Source organism: Lactuca sativa, chromosome 4, assembly GCF_002870075.4.
Source record: "Lactuca sativa cultivar Salinas chromosome 4, Lsat_Salinas_v11, whole genome shotgun sequence".
In the NCBI taxonomy this organism is placed as follows: Eukaryota; Viridiplantae; Streptophyta; class Magnoliopsida; order Asterales; family Asteraceae; genus Lactuca; species Lactuca sativa.
This window is the reverse complement of record NC_056626.2, coordinates 363,491,484-363,517,383: the sequence shown is the minus strand read 5'-3', so window position 1 is coordinate 363,517,383 and position 25,900 is coordinate 363,491,484.

The window sequence follows — 25,900 nt, the reverse complement described above, 5'->3', positions numbered from 1 at the left end:
CTTATATAAAACTTGTAATTTTTTGATAATAGCCATTGTAAATGGATTAGCATAAACATTAGACCATCCAAAACAAGTTTTATAACACCAAAAAAGTTTAGGGTAATGTTTCTAGTCCATTCCAACAGCAAAACTCGAAAATCCAGACACTGCAGCCTCTACTCGTCGAGTGCAAGAACAGACTCGACGAGTAGCATGCATTTCTTCATGGACTCGTCGAGCCCCCCATGGACTCGGCGAGTTCATACATGCATTGAAAAAAAACTTCAATTTTCAAGTACTTTGCATCAATAATCAAGTAAAGAAGCCTAGGCTCTGATACCACTGATGGGTTTTGAGCATTCTAACACTCCTACGGTGTACATGCAACCCTACAAACCTTGGATATATGTTTGACTAAGATACACGCAAATATTTATTTTTCCAAGGTTCTTATCCTAACTAGCATAGCATGGGGTACTTGAATCAAATAAAGCTAGTAGAATTACTTACCTTGTAGTTGTAGTTGATTGCTTGGAGTTTGAGATCCTAGCATGAATAATGTGGATGTCTCAAATGGAAGTTACAAATCTCCACAAACTTGGAAACTTGAAAGCAGAGTCATAACCTTTCTTGAAATTGGCCCTCTTAGTATACTCACCACAACTACTGTGATTTCAAGAACCAAAGCCTCCTTTATATAGTGTGGTGGATTAGGGTTACATCCATGTAAACCCTAATACCCATGTCTTTTCATTTCCATGAGATCCATGGGTTAAAGCTTCATGGAGTATCCATGGACTTTCCATACAAGCCTAGCCCATTCCAAATAAGCATTATTCCACACTATATACTTTTGATCTCTAAATTAATTCTAGATTAATTATAGATCACCACTAATTAAATAATATGATTTTATATTAATATATTATAACTTATAATATATTAATAAATCATAACTTATACTATTCTCAAAAGATTATCCATAAATTGTTCGGGTGAAGTGCAACCCAAATGGACCATGCCGGGTCGGGTCAAGTACATACCAAATATAGTTATGAACTTAGACACTATATCCAACAAACCTCTAAGGGGAAAGTTCGACCCACTCGTTATACATATTTTCCTTTTACCAAGGGATCCTTTAATACTTGGGATTTGGGCTAAGTTATTCCTTCAAGTGAACTGGATTGGAGAGGGAAATGGTCCAAAGCACCCTGCTGGCAGACCACTGAAGGGCCCAATAGGGTTAGTTGTAGTGGGGGTATCAAGATTTGTGTTAGGGCTGGGACACGTGCCACTTACCTTGGGAGTGGGGATGTTTCCATTAATCATTATTGTCGACAACTTCCTAGGCGGTGACTTAGTCGTTTGATGTACGGACTTCCCCATATGGCATGTGTCAACAACCAACGACGTTAGATCTTCCCCTGTCATGTCATCGTCAATTGTCTCCGATTGTACATCCATCTTCGTCTCCTGTTCTTCTCCGTTTTCTTCTTGTTCAATCAATATCTCTGGCTGGGCCACCACATCGACATCTAAAGTCTCCTTCACAGATTCCTCCATCATTACTTCCTCCAATACCGTTTCAGAATCATTGTGTGTTTGTTTATCCCTCGATGTTCTAATCTCCCCTTCTTCATGTTCCGAGTCATCTCTTTCCCCCATGTTTCTCTTGTGTTCCAGTTTCAAATATTGGAGATTTCTTCCTACACGTCTTCTGGCTTAAGATCCTGACCATATTCATCTCTCTAGAAGTAGTATTCTTTTGAAGTATCAAAGCAAAACATGAACCAATCTTCATCAAATTCTACCACCGCAACTTTTATGACTTCTCCTTCCGTCGTCACATAAATTTCTTCGTTTATCTTAGTACACCGATCTATAAGTATACCAATCTTAGCACATGATAGGTCGATGCGATGATATATTTCATCAAACAGAGCAATCATTTCACCAAACTTCGAAGTAATTTGTTCAAAGTTATTCTCCCCCCATAACTTGAATGGTAGCCTTACCAGTTTGATCCACGACACTCTCCTAAACTCTAGATGAAGGAGTTCTTAACAATTTAGCCAATTCAATTTAGCTTTCCACTTAGATTCATCTTCCATGAATTCATTTGCAGTGTTGGAGCCTCTAAATTTCAATAACACGTTTAACTCCCCAAGATATTTCATTTCCATGCCTAGGCCATAATACCTTATAACAGCTTTGGGAGATAGCCTAGATGATCGAGGGATGACGCTTCGCCTATTAGAGATGTTTTTTGGAGCCTGATGTGGGTTTTATATTCTTTATGACCCCATTCAAGTTGGATTGGAATGGGTTTCAACAGAGGCGAAGGTGGCGGTGGTGGTGGCCTTGGGTGTGTCGGTGCCTGAGGGGGATCGTCCACTGACTTCTATCACTATTTATGACTTCCTCAAATGACCTGTGATCATGAAATCCAGGCCCAACCACGTGGTTCCTTTAGGGGATATCAAATCTCTTATCATTAGATACATTCCAACCCGCCTTTGTAGGAGGTATATTTTGTTGGGTTTCTATTCAAAAATCCAGTTTCACACTGGTAAATTTGACAACGGAAGCTTTAAAACTGATTAATAAAACTAAAACTATATTACCCACCAAGGATCACTTTGCAAGAGTTAGGAAGACTAAAACAACCATAGAAGGGAAAGCATAACAAATTTTGAAGACTTTGATCCTCATGGGAGGTTGGAAGTTGATGAAGTGTGTCATGAAACTCTAGTATTCACTTGTAATTTGTTGTTTATAAGCCTTTGAAATATATACCAAATATATGTTCGAAGGTGAAGCAACAAAGGGGCTTTATCTAACATCAAAATGCAAGACAATGGAGGAGAAGAAGAAGGCTTAAATCTTGTAAAATTTGGCAGCCTTCTATGAGCACCATGCTCATGGTTTTTGCTAGCCAAGAAGAAGAAGAATGAAGGATTTCAAGCATACCGTCTAACCTTCCATTCCCTCCCTTATATAGAGGCCAAAAAGTAAAGGGAGGAGACACAAAATTGAAATGATGGGACAACACTCTTCCAAGGCATGGGACATACTTTAAACAAAGTAAAAAGCGTGCCATGCTTTTGTCTCCTCTTCAATTTTTGAGATTAGCTAAGCATGGGGATTATATTAAACAATGAAAAAGAAATCTAGCCTATATCTTAAGTCAAATTGGCCATAAGGTCAAGGAAACAAAAGCTGATGACTAATTTATTTATTCATGGCTAATTGAGTGTTTATATAAATATACCAACTTTATGTAAATGCCTATCATTTATATAAAGTGTTTCTAATATATATAACATATAACTAGTCATATATGTATGAATATATCTTTTATATAAAACTAACTTTTATATAAATAAATTCTAACTAGTTTATTAATATATAAATATAACTTATAAATAATCGTACTTTATAATATATTTCTCCAATAAATATTATTTCCACAAATAATAAATTTTCGATTAGTAAAATACTATTTCGATGAAATAATAATTTCCAATTAAATACACGTGTTGATATATTTATTAATAATCAAATTATAATAATAAATAATCAATTGACGGTAACTTGTTATATGGTGTGACGCTATAGGATTATATATTATTAGCAATATCATTCTACAATGACTCTTGGGCATACTAGATCCTTCAATCTCCCACTTGCACAAGACTCATCATAGATTGATATAGATAGTGGTGAAGGTCTAGCAACATTTCACTGCCCCAATAACATATGACAAAGAATGACATTCATCAACATCCAACTCCTAAAAGTTGTAAGCTTCAATTGATGTATTAAGGTAAGTTTATCAATTATCCCTTTCTTACAGACATCCTGTTGAAGAATGAACCTTGGATCACAATCAATCTCATTTGTAATTCAACTTTACATAATGTGTGTTAGATGTCTAACCCTCAACGAATAAGAGGAACGAACACATCTTGACTACATAAGCCTCTTGCATAGTTCACACCATACCCGAATATGACTTTTATAATTGTCCGGTCAAGGAGCAACATTTTGCCATATCAAAGCATAGTAAACCCTATACTTAAATCCCACTATGTATCTCAGGTGCTAAGGACACAAATATAGTACCTTTTAATCAAGTATCACTCATAACTGCGATCTATGAGATGATGCTGATGCGGGTCTGTTCAATACTAATTCTCTGACAAGTACCTATGAAACTTGGTTACAACTTCTTGCCTACTTTCATCTGGTGAGAGTCAACCAATCCTTTTCATATTAGTCTTAGTTCATAATTTCTCCCACAATCCTGACCGACTATGAACCTTTAGAATAATAAGATTATTCATGGAATAAACATGTTAATATAGAACACAACAAGCATTAATTTAATGATCATATCCCAGTCTATCGAAGACATTATGTAATAGTTCTTATTACAATGTTCCAATATCCAAATACTAAATCCAAACCAAAATCCCATTTCTAGAATTTTAAAAGTCTTATGGCTTAAGTGTGACCACTCATACTTAGCTTTAAAAGGAAAGACTTTATTAATGGGTTCGAATAAATTTAATGTGTGTTAATTTCCCGAATACTATATCTCCATATTTGACTTACTCTAGGTATTGTTAAATATCTTGGAGAATATGATTGGTGTTCTTTCGTGACGTAGAGTCCCTTAGCATGATTAAGTCAACTCTCGAAATCACAAATATTTCTCTGTGATCCTTGAATGGCAGAAATCGACATACTTTTTCAATGAACTCATTCATCTAATCATATTTGACTTTAACATTAGAAGTTGTGTATTCATATTTTGTAATAGATTGTGTCATTATGTTTTGCTTGGACATCATTCCAACTAAACTTACTCTTCATTCCAAAATGAAGTCATAATTCAATTTTAATTCATAATTATCTATATTTATTTAGAAATCAAAATCCTATGTAGCTCTTTACATTAAGATTTTATTCTAAACTAATTATCTCATATACATTCTCTTAGCTCTTCTTAAGTACTCTTAGAATGTTCTCACAGTCATCTAGTGACTTAACCATGTATTCAATTTTGTATCTCATGATATGACATAAATGATGGATTCATTTGTCAAAAAAATAGAATGTAAATATATTTATCTTGCTCAAACCAATGTGCTAGATCCATTTATGACAAACTCAAAAATGGAGTCATGTGATAATTTCAAGAATCTTCCAAAGGATTCTTGTATCTTAATCTCTTTCAAGATATTGTCATTTCAGGCAAAAAAAAATTAAAGTATTTCACATTCATCTTTATCTATCCCTTGTAGATTTTACATTCCAAGATTGTATCTTGTCATTCCTAAGTCTTTCATTTTAGAAATACTTTCCGAGTCAAGGTGAAAACCACCTTATATAGTTGGAATGTCATTTCAAATGATTAAGTATGTCTCTTTCATACAATTGTTACATCAAGCTATGGTTGTTGAACTATTTCAATTTCAATGTGCCTCCCACTTGCTTTGTCATTAGAAGCTTGCTTTCTGCTAACTCAACTTTCAAGGGAATAAAGGAAATTATTCTTGGTAGGTTTATATATAATAATCTAAATGCCGTTTTAGAATATTCTACAATAATGTAATTAGTTGGAGTTTGTATTCTAGATACAATTAATAGTGATCGAAGTATAATCCCAAAAAAGTTAAAAGTAGGACATTTCTACCGACTAGAAAGTAAACTATATCAAGTAAAGTTTAATTTACCTTTATCATCATGAAGGCTTTAGATGGTACTAGTGGGTTGTATCATGTTCTTAATCATAGGCATTCATTTGAAAGGAAATCATACACCAAAGTGTATAGTTCGTTAATAATTATTTTCTCCACACTTTAGTGAAAAGATTATTAGGAATCATTTATATACAAAAAAGATTCACATATGTCAAATGATCTATATTATTTTCCATCAAAGATCCCTTTTTTGAAGTTGGAATATGTGGATTTCATTTATATAATAAAGATAACAATGTCATGGATAAGTTTGATTTAAAACAAGTTTAAGTCAAAAGTGCTTGCATATAGAACTTAATTTTCTTTATAGAATGTTGATATTTGCTTTGTAATTCTATTCAGAAATCTAGTTTCAGAAATAGAAGTCAATAATTTCAGAATATAAGCATTATCATCATGAAAAACGATCTAGCATATAATCACTCATTTAAGTAAATAACTGAGACATAAATATTTATACATGCTAAATTTAAAACATACATTGTTCCATAACAAACACTGTTTTATATTACAAGCAATTTATGTTCTATGCATAAATTATAAACTAAACTTCGAGAGTGTAGTTCCCTCTTGCTTATGCTCAGCTAGTTTCTCTTCTGTAAATAATTGCAATCAAGTTACACATATTATATTAACATTTAAGTACTAAGCACTTGAGTGTTACAAAAAAAGTATAAGTTCTATCCCGCCGATACATGAAGTACTAGTCTCTTCTAGACTTTCTTTCTAGATAAGAGGAGCAGTTCCTCTACCAGTGTCCAGTTTCTTCACAAAAGAAACATGATCCATCTATGTGGGCCTTGTTGAATCTCTTTGGCTTAAAAGTGTTTATTTCATAAAACATGGGCCGTTTAGATCACAAAAGGTGACCCTTTTAGCCTTACATTATTCCATTGTTTAAACTAGCATTAATAAAATATCACTATATTTAGTGGAATATTTCTTGACCGGTTATGTCATCAGATATACACTTTAATTATCCAAGATTTCCTATAAGTCATGAATAACTATTCCTAGCTTGATGTTAGAAGCATCTTGAGCATCACAGTGATGGGTTTACTAGGTAACATATTTTGGTCTATTACTCAAAGTAATTTGTTTAGGATTAGGAAATTTAAGTGTATAGAATTTCATATCTCTCACGAGATTGTCTCTTAAGACATGAACCTATTCATTGAAGTTGTATCTATTGAATTTTATTGATTCACTAAGTCATTTAAAGAGAAATGACATTTCATGGTCATGAGAGTGGATTATATATCTACAAAATTTTTAACAAAATTCATTTAGTATTTTCAATATTTAATCTTTCATTATTAATACCCTTTTAGTTTCTAAAAGCATTAATTATCAAAGTCGAGGATCCAAGTTGCAAAACAGATAAATCGTTAGGTATCATTTATGAAGCAACTATACTACAAGAATCTAGTAGAATGTTGAGTCTAAAACTATGGTTTATACTTTGGTTTTCTAGACAACTATATTTTTCTATAGTGTAGTATGTGTTTGCGGTTGTGTTCACGGCTAAGTTGGTGTGTACAAGCCATAAACGGATTTACGACCGTAAACCCGTTCACGGCCGTGAACCCGTGTACGACCCATGTTTCCTATATATATATATATATATATATATATATATATATGTGTGTGTGTGTGTGTGTGTGTGTGGGGGGGGGTGAAGAGTGGTAAAAAAAGTGCACGGCCAAGAGAGAGAGAATGGAGCTTAAGTGTGTGTGTGTGTGTGTGTGTGTGAATCTCATGTAAAGGAGCATAATTCCATTCATCAACACATTGAATATCTATATTCTTCTTCTTCTTCTTTTTCTCTATTTTGATCTGGCATCATCCAATTGATTGGGATTCCGCACCATCAATTGGATCTGATTGATACACAAGCAAATCGGGACTTACAAGTGGTATCAGAGCTTGGATTGTATCAATCAATTTTGTCAGTTTTGGAGCCTATTTGATCTTATTTTTGAAGGATTTCTATGTTTTTGGATAGATCTTGGAAAAATAAGTGGGGTTTGTTATTTGCGTTTTTCATAAAAACGAGTTTTGGATCGAGTTTTTGAGCAAAAATGGTGAAAAACGTCGTTTTCCTTCGCATCTTTGGAAGGGTGTACGGCCCAAGAAGGGTTCACAGCCCTCGGAGTTTACGGCCAGCCTCGCACATGTTCGGTCGGGGTTCACGGCTCGGTATACGGCTCAGCAGCCTCGCATGTGTACAGTCGGGCGGGTTTGTCGTCCGAGGTTTACAGCCTGCTCGTTTATGGTCCTTGGGTTCGTTTGCGGTCCTCGGGTTCACACCTCAGCCTCGGTGTTTGGTCCAGCTTCGTTCTCGGCCAGCAGCTCCAGCACATGTCCGACCATCTTCACACACGTGCACGTCCTCGCAGCACAGCATCTTATTAAAAGAAACAAGATTTTGGGGGTGCCAGGTTTTGAACCGTGGCTACCCGCATTCACAACAAACGTGACTTACCAACTCAACTAGCAAGCGTTTTGTTTCAAATCTTCGCGATTTAATTCAAAAGGTTTCTCCAGTTCGACCAATTTCACACTTTTAACACTTTTAACCCAAAAATCAATTTACTTTTATTTTAAAATTCCAATTTCTTCCTAAAATTTTAGTTTTTAGTTTTTTACTCTTAATTTTGTCTTTTTACTTCAAATTTTAACTTTGACTTTTCAAGTTTGGCCTTTAACTTTAAATTTTGACTTTCTTGTTTAACTTTCAAAATTTCAAATTTAGTTTTCGGTTTTACTTTTAGGTTTGACTTTTAAGTTTGACTTTTCAAATTTTACTTTTAAGGTTGACTTTCTCGGTTTTTAGTCAAATGGCAATTTTTTTTGGTAAACAATGAGTTCCTCAAACATTCCAGTAAATGAAGTCTCTTGTTCCTAATCTTGTATTAAGATTGTCAAGTTTTTACGTGATAAAATCGAGTTGATTAAAAGAGAAAATGTGGATCTAAAATATGAGAGATATACTATTAGGAATGAGCAAAAACCATTAAAAGAAAAATTAGAGGCCAAAACTAAGGACTTCAGGAAATTCCAAGAAGATTACAACAATAAGTGTATAAACTACGATCACATTAAAAGCCAACTTGCTGCTGTAACTGCAGAACTTGACACATTGAAAGCTCGTTTTCAAAATGTTGATTCTAACTTCAAAAAACTCGATGTGTCAAGTGAGAGGGTTGCAACTATAATTGAAAAAAATGAAATGGAAAGACCATAAAAAAGTAGGTCTAGGATATGAGAGTGTCCCTCCTCCATTTAATCACTCGTATTATGTTAATCCTTTTACAAAAGAAGAGTTTGACATAGAACCATATATGGTATATGGTAAAAAGCCGCTGAACAGGCGACATAAAATAATGCTAGGAAATTAGATACTAACGTTTCTACTTCTCATGCAGATACATCTTTAAGCTAGGGAAAGCAAGAGTCTAGAGAGAATTGTGCTAATAATAATTTTGTTTTGAAAAATGATGTTTTTGTTTCAGATAATATTGTTTCTATAACTGATTATTTGATTGGTGATGATTATGTGTCTAATTCTAATGCTTCAAAAGTTGCTTCTGGTGATGTTTCTAATAATTATGATGTTTCTGTTACTAGCACACCCACTGCACCTACACCTATCACACAACCTGAATCATGCACTTGCTCATGTCGAAAGAGAAAGGGAATTGCTAAGAATAATAAATCTGAAAAAGGAAAAGGCATGCCACCAGGGGTAGGAAGAAACAACATCCCAGTGAAGAAAAAGACATGTTTTCACTATAGAACATATGGACACATTGCCCGAAACTATCCAAATCGTGCATACGTTCCCTAGGAAGCGAAGACCGGTAAGGTCAAAATCATCTCGGTAGTCGACTTCAAGTTCAAAATTATTTGCCAAGGCAGCCATCCGCTAAGAAAAGAAATGGGTTAAACCCAACTATAGATGGGTACTGAAGGTTCACTCTCCTAAATCTTTTAATGATTCTAATATTTCTACATCTTTTGTTTGTGATAAGAAGGATATGTCTTGGGAGAGAATTCCTGGTGTAGAAGACAAAGGTCAACCCAATTTCAAAATGGATTGGGTTCCAAAGACACTCTTATCCCGCTCTGTGTCGGAGCAGTTATGGAGGCATATCATTAGACTTCGGTATGTTGGTAGTGGCTGTTCCAGGCACATAATAGGAGGCATCTCTCAACTGTGAAACACTCAAAACTTTGTTTAAGAGTATGTGTCCTTTGCGGGAAAGGAAGAAAGGAAGGGATCACACATGGGGTTTAGTGATTAATGACATGAAGAGTTTTCGGATCTGTTCTAAGATTATGCATGCTGTTCTCAGACCTTCTGGATGCAAATTCAATTAGTGACTTACAGTTTGATTTTTCTTCTCGATACTCCTGAGTTTATATTACACTGATTCATTTTGAAGGCAATTTTTTATTTCCTTATGTGTCTTTCTTTAGTAGGTTGTTTTGGTTAGTGATATCAAGATAAAGTGATAACGGGCAGTCTAAACCAGTGTAACATACTGAATCTGAATTGTCTAGACTCCGTGTTCAATGTGCTACTAGGCTCGAAGGATTTGACTGTGTGGATTTAGATAGGATTTTTGGGACTGACCATATGACGCTCGGGTAGATTGAGCAATGAGATAAACACAGAAACCAACGGGATACACTAAATTAATATGCATCTTAAACAGTGGTTCAACTTTTTCTCGATGTACGGACTTATGTCCTTAATTCTGGTTTTGATTGGCCAACTGGGGGTTCTGATAAAGTAGGTCTGTAGGAAATTATTTTCTTGCTTTCTATCTGTCAGTCATATATTGCTTCCTCTGCGTGATTTGAAGAGATCCGACCTAGAATGCAACATATGCAACTCTATTTCTACGCACCTCGTTATCTATGAAATTTTTTTGCTAACCATTAGCCATATGATGTCCCCTCTATGTGATTGGAAGAACCGACCTATGATACAACATATGCAACCTACTTTCTCAATCCCTCTATCTCTGTTAGTCATATTTTATGCCCTCTACGTGATTGAAAGAGATCCGACCTGGGGCACAACATATGCACTATCTCTGAATTTGTCTTCCTCCTTAATAATTGTTTACTCACCTAAAGTAAGGAGTCCTTAGGAAGTTCTTGATAACCAGGGTATATCGGGAAGTGGGGAACACGTTCTAGTGCAACTAAAATTGAACCATTTAGAGGTTGTCTGTAGATCTTGTTGCTTAATTTAAGTGGACAACAATACTCGTGGTCGTCGTCAACTAAATGGTATATTTGGCAAAGCTTGTCAATATTCTTCGTGTTCAAGTCGACCATAATACCGGCAATTGACCAGATCTATTCATGAAGGTGAAGGTACCGATAAACAAACTTAAGACTGTCTCAAAACTTTGATCCCAAAAATATCTTATATTTAGTCAAATATTTCTGTTTTTGTTAAATTTGTTCATAGTTTTACTCTATGCACAAATTTAGGGGGAGAATTAAAAAAAATTAAAAATTAAAAAAAAATCAAAAGTCCAAAAATAGTGTTGTTTCTCTTTTATTTCTTGTTTATAAAATTCAAAAATCCAAAAATATTTTTCTTTCTGTTTTTCAAGATGTAGATGAGACTCATGGAGACTGTATCGAGATTTATGAGCCAAGGCTTCATCCGTGAGCATCGAAAAATTCTCATTCGAAGGAGCAAGAAATGAAGATTATTCTTTCAACATTCAATCCTTCAACCCTAGAAGCAAGGTGAAGCTGACTTGAAGATTTTGTGTCAAGTTGTATTGAAGCCTCCTCAATCAATTTGCTGCTATCTTGAACCTGCTAAAGTGATCCAAAAAGATTACTTCTCTCTGATTTTCTCTCTGAAGATTCTCAAGATGAAAGTGCTATCTTTCAAGAATCCTATCAAGAAGCCTCCTCACCCAGTGTGCGTTTAGAGTCAAATTTCGAAGAAATGGCCAACGACTCAGGATGAAGTCATTCATTGAAGATTCACCAAGTTCACATTGAAGTTGTGAGGAATTTGAAGATTAATGTGGATGCCAAGCTCCCGATGAAGATTGACAAGAAAAGCCAACTACTTTATAGGGGGAGTTTGTTGGGTCAGTTAGAAAAGAAAGCTATAAACCAAGGGGGAGATTGTTGGGTCAAAAATTATGGTTTATACTTTGCTTTTCTAGACAACTGTATTTTTTTGTAGTGTAATATGTGTTTGCGGCTGTGTTCACGGCTAGGTTGGTGTGTAAGGCCGTAAACCTGTTTACGGCCCATGTATTAGGTGTAAGGGGTGAAGAGTGGTAAAAAAAGTGTACGACCAAGAGAGAGAGAGAGAGAAAGGAGCTTAAGTGTATGTGTGTGTGTGTGAATCTCATGTAAAGGAACATAATTTCATTCATCAATACATTGAAGATTGGTACTATTCTTCTTCGACTTCTTCACTATTTTAATCTGGCATCATCCAATTGATTTGGATTCCGCACCATCAATTGGATCTGATTGATACACAAGCAAATCGGGACTTACATAGAATGACATACCTTTTGATGTTAGTGCCTCAAGTGATGCACCTCATATGGTTCACACAACATCAAGAACCCTTGGAATAAGTTGACAGTAAGGATACTAGACCCCTTTTGATGTTAGTGCCTCCATGCAAGCTTAGCCCAACCTAAATGAACTCGGCCCACCATATCTATAAGAGTCCATATTTAATTAGTTCCTTTTGATCACTAATTTAATTCTAAATTAATCTTGATAAATACTAATTAAATAATATGATTTCATATTAATATATTAGAACTTATAATATATTAATATAAATCACTAGTATCCTTTTTCTCATTTTGTCTATCCAATTGTTCCGATGCCAAGCAACCTAAATGGACCATGCTAAATCGGCTCAGGTACATACCAGTTATAGTTATGGACTTAGACACTAATCCAATAGTCTCCCACTTGGATAAGTCTAGAACTATTATTGTGTATGACTCAAAAGCCTGACTAGAAATCATAACTCTTAAAGCCGCTGTCGAACTCTGACCTAGTCAATGACTTGTCCAATAGATAAGGGATCATATATTCCACCATTATAGATATCATATGGATTGAGACATGGATTATAATCATCCTCTCTATCCATTTGTTGTTTCTCGATTTCTGATTTATGACGACCGACTAATTGAACAAATCAAATCAGTCTAGGCTTGGCCAAGAACTTACGGGTGTCATCACTAAATCATCGAGGGGCCCACATATATCGCTTTTATCCCTTTAAGGGTAAAAATAATGGATAAACTTTGACTCATATGCTTATTCTACTACTTGTTTAATCATACACAAAGGCACGTTTTATAACATCGAGTTACCAATGCGTTTTTATACAAACAATGTATAACCAACTCATAGTCAACAACTCATATCTCATGATCACTCGTGATAAAATCCATGATGTGATTCAAATGAGCGTGGGTTTAATCCAATACTCAGAACTTATGAGCACTAATGAATGTTGTAGCAACTCTTGCTATGTCCAACAGTCTTTCCTTAGTACCTACTTCCAACGTATTATCGATTGTGGATGGTTTGAATAACTTAGTCATTTGCGAAGAATGACCTAGTTATTTTGGAAGTCAAAACATGCAAAGTGAAACACAAGAATAATACTAATTTAATATGGCCCCAAGCACCTTTGAGAGTAAATAGAACACCTTTTATTTAAACACCATATTGATTACTCATTATTCATTGTATAATGTTTCGGATTTATCAACTTTATACTTGAATCAAAACAATAGTCATGCTATGCTCTAAGCATGCACACTATGTTTACAAAACAATAGTTATTCCATACACCAAGTATGCACACTCTGTTTGTCTATGATCCTTCCTTTGTGAAATAGACCAATTGAACATGGTTCTAATGATGCTCATTTCACAGACCCAAATCCTTACCGTAAATGTAAGAATTCCAAATTCCTGCCATTTACCGAAATCTGTTAGATTCTGAACTTGTATGCATTGATCCTCTCGTAATGACTATGCACAAAGTCACAAAGACTTGTCAACAGACATTACAGAGTATTCCAATGGAGATAATTCCATGGAACCGGAGTAACAAATTCAAAGTACATTGCTTTGAACATCCTTCTTGCATTAAGTTTCCTAATCTTACACGGATTTAATGAATAACTTCCACTTATGAAACATTTCCATATTCCCATTCGAACTGCCTCTATGTGAATATGGTCCTCTCCAAAAGTTTCCACCATACTTCCAACTGTCCCTTAGCAACCAATCTTTGGTCAACCTTAGATTTCCCTCGACATTTGTTTAATAAAATTAGTCATATCCGGTTCCAGTACTTTTTCCCTCTTAATGCCCTATGCATTTGGTAAATTTAAAGAGGATAAATATTATAGCACATGTAATCGATCCTATAGTCGAAGCATATAGGACACGATTCATGATGTCTCACATAAAGACATGATCCTAGATCAGTCTTTTGCTACAATATTTTTTATTTTTTTATTTTCCATGTTTTCATAATTCAACTATGAAGAGGGATGTCGTAATCATAATCGAAATTGAGAAAGCAATATATATAGAATTTCCTTAAGTTGAACCACTCCAACATAAAATTCATATATATATATATATATATATATATATATATATATATATATATATATATATATATATATCCTTGACTAAAGATGAATAAAATCTCAATCTAAACTTTTAGAATTGAAATGAAGTATAGTATCCTCTTCCTTAACTATAGCAAAAGAACTATTTCCCAATTGAAACTTTAGTTTTCTATAATTAACATTGCTAACTTGCAACACTTACCATAATTATCATGCTCGCACTAACATGATGATTATTGGCATAACACTGATGTTCCCACTAGCTTTGACATGTACTCCGAAATCAGTTGGACTTCTAGAAATCAATACTTTATTGACTTTCATACCAAAGTTCAGATTTCCAATACGAGATACTTTGATAAAACTTTATCACAATCATACACCTTTCCTAAGATAGCACATATGTGTGTCTAAACAATTTTAGAACTATGAAAAGGGATGTCATCATCATACTCTCAATTGTTTAGACCTTTTCCATTTCTCACAAGTCTATGTTAATGTGTTGGTTAACCACACACGCTCCACTAACGACTTTGAGAATGCAAATATCACAATTGCTATCTACTTAAAACCTACTGAGTGAAAGCGTTTCCTCACCATCATTTTCATGAATCGGAGAGAAACCTTATGACACTTAGATTTTTTGGTGTATGTGTTCCTATCCTTGTGAATTTGTCAAAACCATAATCACAAGACAAGGTTAGTGACAAACCCAAACTCATATGGATTGAAATTGTGCAGTCTTAACTTCTTGCCACCTAGCAGCACAAGGGCCTGCTAATGCTTCCAAGTTTTTAAGCAACCAATAAAGAACTCTCAGAACTCAGATGCAACGCCAAATTTAACTGGAATGGGAACCGAAATAGGAATATGTCAACACGATAGGTTATAAACCCCAAGTCGTGTGCTAGTGATAAACTACAAGTTTTATCCTTGATTAGATATTGAAACTCTTTACGGATATTTTAGACTCCCACAATCGTCTTGACATATAACACTCTCTTGCCCAAACCCATTCCTTGAGAAAACAAATATTCAAGAGATAGTGCGGATTTTTATGAATACAAACACTTCACACAATTGGCCGTAGTTGGGCTTTATTTTTTCAAAACATCACAACCTACCAATTTCAAATGTATAAGAGTAGAACACATTTTACTCTTACATTTGACAAGTGTTAATAAACCTTCATTAAGATGTGTCACTCGTGTTACAATCTTGGAGTATGACTCTAAGAATTGTTTTGGTCCGAAGTATGACTCATCTTCTTGATTTAACAACTTCAACAATTCATGACTCCTCTTCTTAGCCATAAGAATGCACTAAGATGTCCTTAGAGGATGAATTGTGATATGCTCTCACAATCATTAAGATGATCATGAAACATGATACTAAAGTACTCTCCCATCTTTTCAGATTTGAGAAACTTTTATCTTTCTATCTAATTTGATTCTTCTCATTCGTTCTGCCATACATCGAAACTTTTCCAATGTTTCAAAATTATACCTAAACTTGTAAGTATACCCATAATTTCTAAACTTTAGTAAATCATGATGAATAGTCTTATCGATCTTTTATGGTGGACCTGACCAGCGCACAATCAAGTGTACCCGATCCCTATCTCCTTCATTTGACTCACATATACATATGAACAATGAATTAGTCTTAATTTTCCAAAGATGAAAATTCTCATTCATCATAGAATACAACTTGCATGATTCCAAGTTTCGGTCCAATTGAAACTTGGGAGATGATAATCTTTCCTTATTTGGTAAATTTAGTCACTACCACAAATGATAGAATCAAATTCATATTTCCATTATTGCTAGAAACATACAAACATCAATATTCCATAAATGCCATTGCAAGGAGATATAAAATAAAGTAAAAAAAATTATTTATTTATAAATGCGGAAAAAACTTTTCCATTACAATGCAACATTAAATGACAACTATGCTATTACGTATTTTCTAGCAATCTATCATAACTCTTAAGTAGTAGCTCAAGAATCCGATCTTCGGACCATACGATTGAAATCCATCTTCGCGATCAGATTCAACATACTCTTCCTTTAAGTTTCCTTCGCTTTGCTTGATCCTACCAAAATACAAAATGTAACTGAGTCGCATTTTGTATTAAGAATCATCAATAAGGAAGTTAACAGAGTTAGATAGTGGACTTACTTGAAGTAGAGTCAAACTTTTTGACTTGACCTTCTCTCAGATCTTTTAGGTAACCAGGGCAGGTTCGCAAGCAATTCCTTTTCCTTTGGAAATAGAAACATATGGACTCTTTGGTAATGGTACACAGGACAATCTCAGACTTAGCCTTTCTCTTTACCATTTGGTCAACCGAGTTGATTATGGCCGATCCCTTTCCATTAGGAAGAGAAAGCTTTTCTGGATATCCAATGTTACCATTGTCAAAGTCCATTGAAGTTTAGGAAGTTGATCTTCTAATCAAATTTGCTTTACCAATGCTCCAAATCATTTCTGGTTTAGAAGCACCAAGCAAATAGATAAGATCATTAGGGGTCATGTCATAGTCTGTTACATAGTAGTCCCAAAGGAAACTCACTATGTGACTTTGAAATTGATTGAAGAACATAGTCAACAACCAACTTTCTCAAGACTTTGATACCCAACTCTCCCGGCTTGTTAATATGTGACTTCATCTCCAAGATGTGAGCACATATAGACCTTGATTGCCAATAGGGCTTGAGTGACCTTGAACTTGTGGGTTAGGGAGAATAACTGGAGGAGGTGGAGGAATTGAAGTATGATTTCCATGATCCAACCACGACACATCATCTTCATTAGGAAAGCTTGTTCCCATGGATTTGGGAAGATCATAGTTGTCTGAACAAGATATCTACAATTTGAGAAATTCACGTTAATTGATTTAAGTCCATAATATAACACCCAATATGAAATATTAAGGCTAGGTCCCAACACGATATTTTATAACTTAGAAGATGGGTGTCGTAATCAAAGCTATAAAATATTTGAAGGTAAGCGAATGATGATTCACAATTTCCACCATGAAAAATGAAATAATTTATTAGGTTTTAATTGGGTTTGAAACTCCTAGATCTTTTGAGATTCATTGACTTTTCAATGGCATGTTTCAATCTCGATTATGCCCTCTCAAGTTTGGGACTGGGATGCCGAGGATCACAAACAAGGTGTGAATAACCATGCAAATATACTAGGTACCCTTAATACTTATCACTTAATCGATGTGTCGGTTAACCACACGCGCTCCACCGGTCCTATGATAAACATTAAGTTACCCTTTGCCTACCTTGTTAAATCCAAGCTAGTGTGTCGGTTAACCACACGCGCTCCACTACCGACTTAAGCAAAGTGAAAAGTGTAATTTCATGGGCTAGCACCAAATTCACATTTTCCTAAAGTAACTAAGATTGGGTATTTATAAAATGTTTAGTTACTTTATATTTGTCATTATACTTAGAATGAAGGGATAATTATAGTCCTTGTCCTACCCGTTCGGCTAACGACCCTTCAGCAGTCAAGGAAGCGGTGGGTGAGAGTGGACACCCATTAAACTGCCATTTTATAGGCAGTAACCTTATACCCCCCTTATAGATCGGCTTCGTGAATGAGGCCTACTAACGGTAAGACTGACTTTGCTCTTATAATATATATATATATATATATATATATATATATATATATATATATATATATATATATATTAACTTATAAAATTATAAAGTATAATGGTTGAATTTTAACTTTTAAAATTCTAAGGGTTTAACTTGGAATTAAGGTATTCATGAGCGGAAACTTTACAAGTTCCAAAACTTGAGGGCAAGTTTTGAATTATTCAAAAACTTTGGCATTTTCATAACTTATGAGTTAATTAAGGTTTTAAAACTTTAATGAAGAGACTCTTGAACATCCATAACTTGAGGACAAGTTATGGAGTTCATAAGACAAAAAGACTCTTCAATTGTCTAACCTATGAGTATTAATGGATGTTTAAATGACTTTTGGTAATCCATAACTTGAGGAAAAAATTATGGACTCCATTAAAACACATTTAGATCAAGAGTTAACTAACAACCAATTTGCAAATAATTACTATGATCTACCAAAACTCATAAGTGTAAGAACAATCATATCAACAATTTCAAGAATTATATAAACACACATAAAACTTGAAATTTTGATAATAACCTTGAAATTGGTTTACCATAATCATTAACACATCAAAAATAGGTTTTATAAGTCCAAAATAGTTTAAGGTAATGATTCTAGACCAATTCCAGCCTTAAAACTCGAAGATATGCTGTCAGGGGGTCTAACTCGTCCAGTGCATGAGCCAACTCGACGAGTTGGATGATTTTATGTATGGACTCGGCGAGTCCATCAGTGGACTCGGCATGTCCACTATCCAGAACAGCAGAAAATCGATTTTTTCAACATTTTTTAGCAATTTGCATCAAGTATAATTAAAACCCAGCCTAGGCTTTGATACCATGATGGGTTTTGAGCATTCTAACACTCCTATGGTGTACATGCTACCCCATAAACCTTGGATCTATGTTTTCTCTATTATACATACAAATATTTTATATTCCAAGGTTTCATCCTAACTAGCATAATATGAAGCAACTATACTACAAGAATCTAGTAGAATGACATACCTTTTGACGGAGCTTGAAGTCTTGAACCTCTAAGAGCCTAGTGCATCAAGTGTTGCACCTCAAATGGTTCACACACCATCAAGAACCCTTGGAATAACTTAAGAGTAAGGATACTTGTAGCAAAATCGGTTTTGCCCTCTTATGTACTATACACTACTGCCTAGCCCCCTTGTGTACACACTCTAGTGCTCATTTCATGAACTAGGGACTTCTTTATATAGTGTGGAGGATTAGGGTTACATTCATGTAAACCCTAATACCCATTACCTTTCATTTCCATAGGATCCATGGGTTAAACACTCTATGGACTATCCATGAAAGCTTAGCCCAACCTAAATGAACTTGGCCCACCATATATATAACAGTCCATATTTAATTAGTTACTTTTGATCACTAAATTAATTCTTGATCAATACTAATTAAATAATATGATTTCATATTAATATATTAGAATTTATAATATATTAATATAAATCACTAGTATCCTTTTTTCTCGTTTTCTCTATCCAATTGTTTTGATGCCATGCAACCCAAATGGACCATGCCAAATCAGGTCAAGTACATCACAATTATAGTTATCGATTTAGACACTAATCCAACACATTGGACATAAATTCGGATGACACTTATGAATCTTGTTTACTTGGAAATATGGCCAAGTCACCTTTCACTGGTACTTGTGAAAAGGGTTAAGGTTTGTTGGATCACATACACACTAATGTGTGTGGTCCATTCAGAACCGCCACAAGGGATGCTAACCGCTTTTATATGACTTTTAGTGATTATTACAGTAGGTATGGGTATATCTACTTAAGCAAGCATAAGTCAGAAACCTTTGAAAACTTCAAAAATCTTAAGCAAGAAGTTAGAAACAATTGGGCAGGAAGATAAAGATGTTGCAATCCGATCGAGGAGGAGAGTATCTTAGTATTGAGTTCCTTGACTATCTTAAGGAATGCGGAATTGTTTCACAATTGACGCCACCTAGGACACCACAGCTTAATGGTATGGCTGAGAAGTGCACTAGAACCTTCCTAGACATGGTTCATTCCATGATGAGTCGAACTTTGTTACCTATCCCATTATGGGGTATGCTTTAGAGACTACCGCCCATATCCTTAATCTAGTCCCTACCAAAAAGGTTTCCAAAACACCTCCCAAGATGTGGAAAGGGAAGGTTCCCTCATTAGATCACATCAAAGTTTGGGGTTGCGAGGTTTTCGTGAGACATGAGACTCATGACAAGCTCAAACCTTAGAATTAGCGATGTATTTTAATCGCATACCTGTAAAATTCCTTTGGATATCTCTTTTATAGAACGAGTGCCAATGTTGTCTTTGTTGCGAGGAGAGGAGTCTTTCGTTAGAGAGAGCTCATATACCAAGAGGACAGAGGGAGGAAAATTGACCTTGAAGATCTTCAAGAGTGAAGCGGTGAAGGAACCTCAAACACTAGCAATCAACCTGAGGAGGAAACTCCGGTTGAGCCAATTGACAAGTCCGTACCTCTCAGGCATTCCAGTAGAGTTAGTGTTCCACCTGTGTTATATGGTTTTCATATAATAGCTGAAGGTGATACATTTAGTATTGTTAGCACACTTGTAAAAATTGGATGAACCTAATAACAACAGGGAAGCCATGGCAGGCCCCGAGTCCGCAAAATGGAAAAAAGGCTATGGACAGTGAGATTTAGTCCATGTATGACAGTCAGGTTTGGAACATGGTTGACAATGTACCGAGTCGTAAGACAGTCGAGTGCAGATGGATTTTCAATAAGAAGGCTAACATGGATGGGAAAGTACACACATATAAGGAGCGACTGGTTGTGAAGGGCTTTACTCAAACTTTGGGAGTTGACTATGATGAGACCTTCTCACCAATAGCAAAGACTAAATCTATAAGGGTTATGCTAGCCATAGCTGCATTTCATGACTATGAAATATGGCAAATGGATTTCAAAACCGCTTTCCTTAATGGAAAGTTGGCTGAAGTTGTTTACATGAGTCAACCAGAGGGTTTTGTCAATGCAAAGTACCCTAATAGAGTGTGTACGCTTGAGAAATACATTTATGGATTAAAACTACCATCTCGCAAATGGAACCTTTGTTTTGAGGAGAAAGTCAAAGATTTTGGATATTTGAGAAGTGAGGATGAGTCTTGCATATATGTCAAAGCTAGTGGGAGTATATTGAGCTTTTTGGTATTGTACGTAGATGACATACTGCTCATAGGAAACGACATCCCAACTTTGTAGGAGGTTAAGTCCTGGCTTGGGAAGTGCTTCGCTATGAAGGACCTCGGAGAAGCTGCCCATATCCTAGGGATAAGGATACCGAGAGACATGAGTAAAAGACTAATAGGACTTAGTCAAAATACCTACTTGTACAAGGTTTTGAAGTGTTTCAGCACGGAGAACTCCAAGAAAGGTATGCTACCTTAACATAAGCAAACCAAACTGACTTAGACTCAAAGTCCGAGTACAAAGGATGAGATAGCAGAGATGATTCGTATTCCATATGCTTCTGCAGTTGGCTCGATCATGTATGTTATGGCTTGTATTCGCCCTGATGTGGCCTTTTCTTTGATCACGGTCAGCAAATATCAAGGGAATCCTGGTAAAGCTCATTGGACTGCAATTGAGAACATTCTCAAATACCTACGGACGACTAAGGACTGGATCCTTACCCTTGGTGGGAGTGAGGACTTGAGAGTGACATGGTATAGGGATGCCAACGTTCAAACCGACCGAGATAATTTCCGCTCTCAGTCGGGCTGGATATTTACCCTAAATGGAGGAGTAGTGACATGGAAAAGTTGCAAGTAGGATATTGTAGCTGATTCAACGTGCGAATCAGAGTAACTAAAAGCAAGTGAAGCATCGAAAGAGGCGATATGGTTGAAAAACTTCATCGGAGACCTTGTAGTCATTCCATCTATAAAAGAGTCTATGGAGATTTTCTGCGATAATGAAGGGGCGGTTGCCTTAACCAAGGAACCGAGAGATCATGCTAGATCCAGATATATCGACAGAAAATACCACTTCATTAGATATCAAGTAGAAGAAGGACACCACCTGGTGAAGGGGATATCGTCAGAGAAGAACCTAAAAACATCCTCTTACAATGGGGCGGACTTAGGTTAAGCACTTGCAGCATGCAAGGGGCATTGGCCTAACGAAAGATATTAGTTTTAGAGGTTAGATAGATACAAAATTGTAATAGCTAAATTGTAATTGACATTTGATGATTAAATAAAATGAGTTTTATTTATAAGTAAAGTTAATATTTTGTGTCAATCATTTACTATTGTTTCACTTTCCATGTTTTGACTTCCATAATAATAAGATTTATTCAAACTATCCATAGTTGATCATAAGTTGGAAGTAAGTATGAAAGAAGATTGTCATGAGTTGGCTTGTAGATTGTCTAAGGCGTTAGGCATAGCAAAAGTTTGCTACACCATTCATGAGTACTTCTCAAATAAGATTTGAGTATTGGATCAACCCGCGCTCACTTGAATCACTTCATGGAATTTATCAGGAGTGATCGTGAGATGATAATATCATATAATTCTAGAAACCTAGATATATGAGTTGTTTACTATGAATTAGTTGTGCATTGATGATACGAAAATGCATCAGTAATTTGATGTTATAAAACGTATTGATGTGCATATTTAATGAGTAGTTAGTACAAGCATATAATGTCAAAGTTTACATGTTGCCTTCTATCCTAAGAGGATTAAAAGCGATATCTTGGGCCCCTCATTGATTCTGTTTTGACTTATGTATCGGGCCCTATCAGAACTAAATTGATGTGTTCGGTTATGTTCTATGTCAGACGAATCGAAAATCAAGAAACAAACTATTGGACAATAAGTATGACATCGTTCCATGTATTTTTGCATCTGATATATTGAGAATAGAGGATTATATGATCCCTTATCTAAAGGATGTGTCACTGAGTGGGTCAGAGTTGACAATGGCTTTTGAAAGCTTACGATTGTTAAGTCGGATCCCGAAGTTACATTGACAGCTATAGTTATTAGACTTATCCATGTAGGAGACTATTGGATTTGGTGTCTAAGCCCATAACTATAACTAAGATGTACTTGACCCGATTGTAGGATGGTCCTTTTTAGGTTGCCTTCACCAGTGCAATATGTGACGATGGATTTTGAGAATAAGTTTATTTATGGTTTATTAATATATTACAAGTATAATATATTAATATGAAATCATATTATTTAATTAGTATTGATCAAGAATTCATTTAGAATTTATTTTGTGGTCAAAAGAGATTAATTAAATATATGGGGATTGATTATGTAAATCAATGATTCTTATAGTGTGGGCCATTGATATATGATTGTGTAGATGGGCTAAACTAATCCATGGATAGTCCATGGAGATTAAATCCAGGCAGCATGAGAATGTGGAAAGTCGTGGGTCATTAGGGTTTACAAAGTGTAACCCTAGCATGTGCAACACTATAAATAGAACCCTTATTAGCCAAAATCGGTTACACCATCTTCATGAGATAAGCAACTTAGTCTCTCAAGCCTCCTCTTGCATATTGGTGTTTGTGAACCAATAGAGGCATCACACTTGAGGTGCTAAAGGTTTCAAAGGTCAAGAACACTACCCTACTCAAGAGGTAAGCATCCAAACTATGTTTATATTGTATAGCTTCAATTGTATGCAAGTTAGGCAGAATGCTTTGGAAAAAATGAAAAATACATGTATAATATGATAAAACATAGATCCAAAGCATTTACGGTTACATGTACACCATATGAGTGTTATAGTGCTAAAAAACCCAACAGATAGATGATAGGAAAATGATTATACCTTCTAAAAATTCATTGAGGAATCCAAGAGGATTTATAGAAGAGAAAGACACCCACAAGCACCGACAAGAATCCTTCAAATCACTTCTTTCTTCACACTCTCTTTACTCTAACACTCCACCGAGGCAATAACACTAAGGAATCACACTCAACCAATACGGAGGCTAGAAGTAGGATTTTTTTGGCTACAAATAAGAGATAATTCCCGTATTTTAGGGTTACGTTTGGTTAAATACTTGAAAATTTTAATTTTAGGCCCCTATAGTGTGAGAAAATAACTATGTGACCCGTGTGTATGATCAAGTATCATTTTCTAGCACTTAGACCCCTAAAAGTTAACTTTAACCATGCCAAAAGTAAGTTGACAAGGAAACATAATGGACAATAACCTCAATAATGGAAGGGAAACTTTGGATCGTTACAGTATATATATATATATATATATATATATATATATATATATATATATATATATATGTATATATATATATATACACACACACACGTACATACATACATACATATGCCTACAAAATAATAATAATAATAATAATAATAATAATAATATTAATAATAATAATAAGATAAAACTATAAAATGGTCCCTATGGTTATAAAATTTCTTTGATAATGATCAAAAAAAGGTTCCAACTTGCAAAATGATTCTTATTTGAAGATTTTGTTATGGATTTGGTTCTAAAACTAACAGTAGTTAGGGTTGGTCTATTAAGTTGGGTAACATGTCTCATTTCCGTACATGTTATATATTTTAGGATTTTTATTATTATGTAGTTATATTTTATACTGGACCACACCTACACCCTATGTCTCCATGAACGGCTCCATAACCCTAACCCTTCCCACAATTGATTATGGTCAACCCTCCTCATCTTCTCCGACCTTCCTTTTCTTCGGTACTCAAATTTCTAGAAGGTAACTATTTAAAAACCATGATAACTTAAGTTGCGTCTTATATAACAATGATATGCTAAACATTGCGTCAATTATTTTTTTTCAATTACAAAAATAAACCTCCATATTCTTTTTATCCTCTGCAAACTGTAACATATTTTCAAAAATATTTTGTCTTTCTTAGTATTAAAATAAAACATCCAAATAACTTTAAACTTCAAATTTAATATCCATTGCAAGGTAATTTTACGTGTTTCCCCAAATTTGATTAATTTTACCATTACTAATCTAAAAACCTCAATTATAATTCATTAATTGAAAAGCACATCCAAAGACCCTTGAATGTAATGCCAACTACAAAAATATTGATAAAGCATAAGGTTAATAACATAATGATTTGAGTTAGGTTTAGTAGTATTACAATCGAAATTGATCAAATACATATATAATAGAACCACAAGGTGAAGATGTTATTGATCATCTAGAAATTAGCATTTGTCTAGTAAAACATAAGAATATTCAAATGATGAAAGGATACCAAAAATCACACTTGCTCGTATACCCACTTCCTTTGACGAATCTACTCAAACTCGGTTATTCATGTGGATGTTGTTTCCTACATGCTTTCTAGGTTCTTCTTATCTATCAAACATCTATATATCTTGATTGTAGGCTCCATCTACCTTATTGGTTCCTTTTGTTCTCATTTATCCCATATCTATGATCTCTGTGTCCCTTAATCCTTGTACAACATACGTAAAGAAAGAACAAATTCCTCTTTGTGTAATATTATTCATATCCCTCAAAATGGGGGAATGAATGGGGTAGGGTTAGAGAAGAATAGTGGAACAATGGAGGAAAATATTGAAAATGGGAGTGGGTTAGAGATGCTCTTAAGAATTTTGACGAACATTAGTTTCCAAGTGTATCAAAGTTGAAATATTTTTAGTTCTTCCGTTGTTGTTGAAACCACTTTTCATCTTGACTTCGAGTATGCTAGGCATTGGTCGAGATCCATAATGTTATTTGGTAGCAAATAGG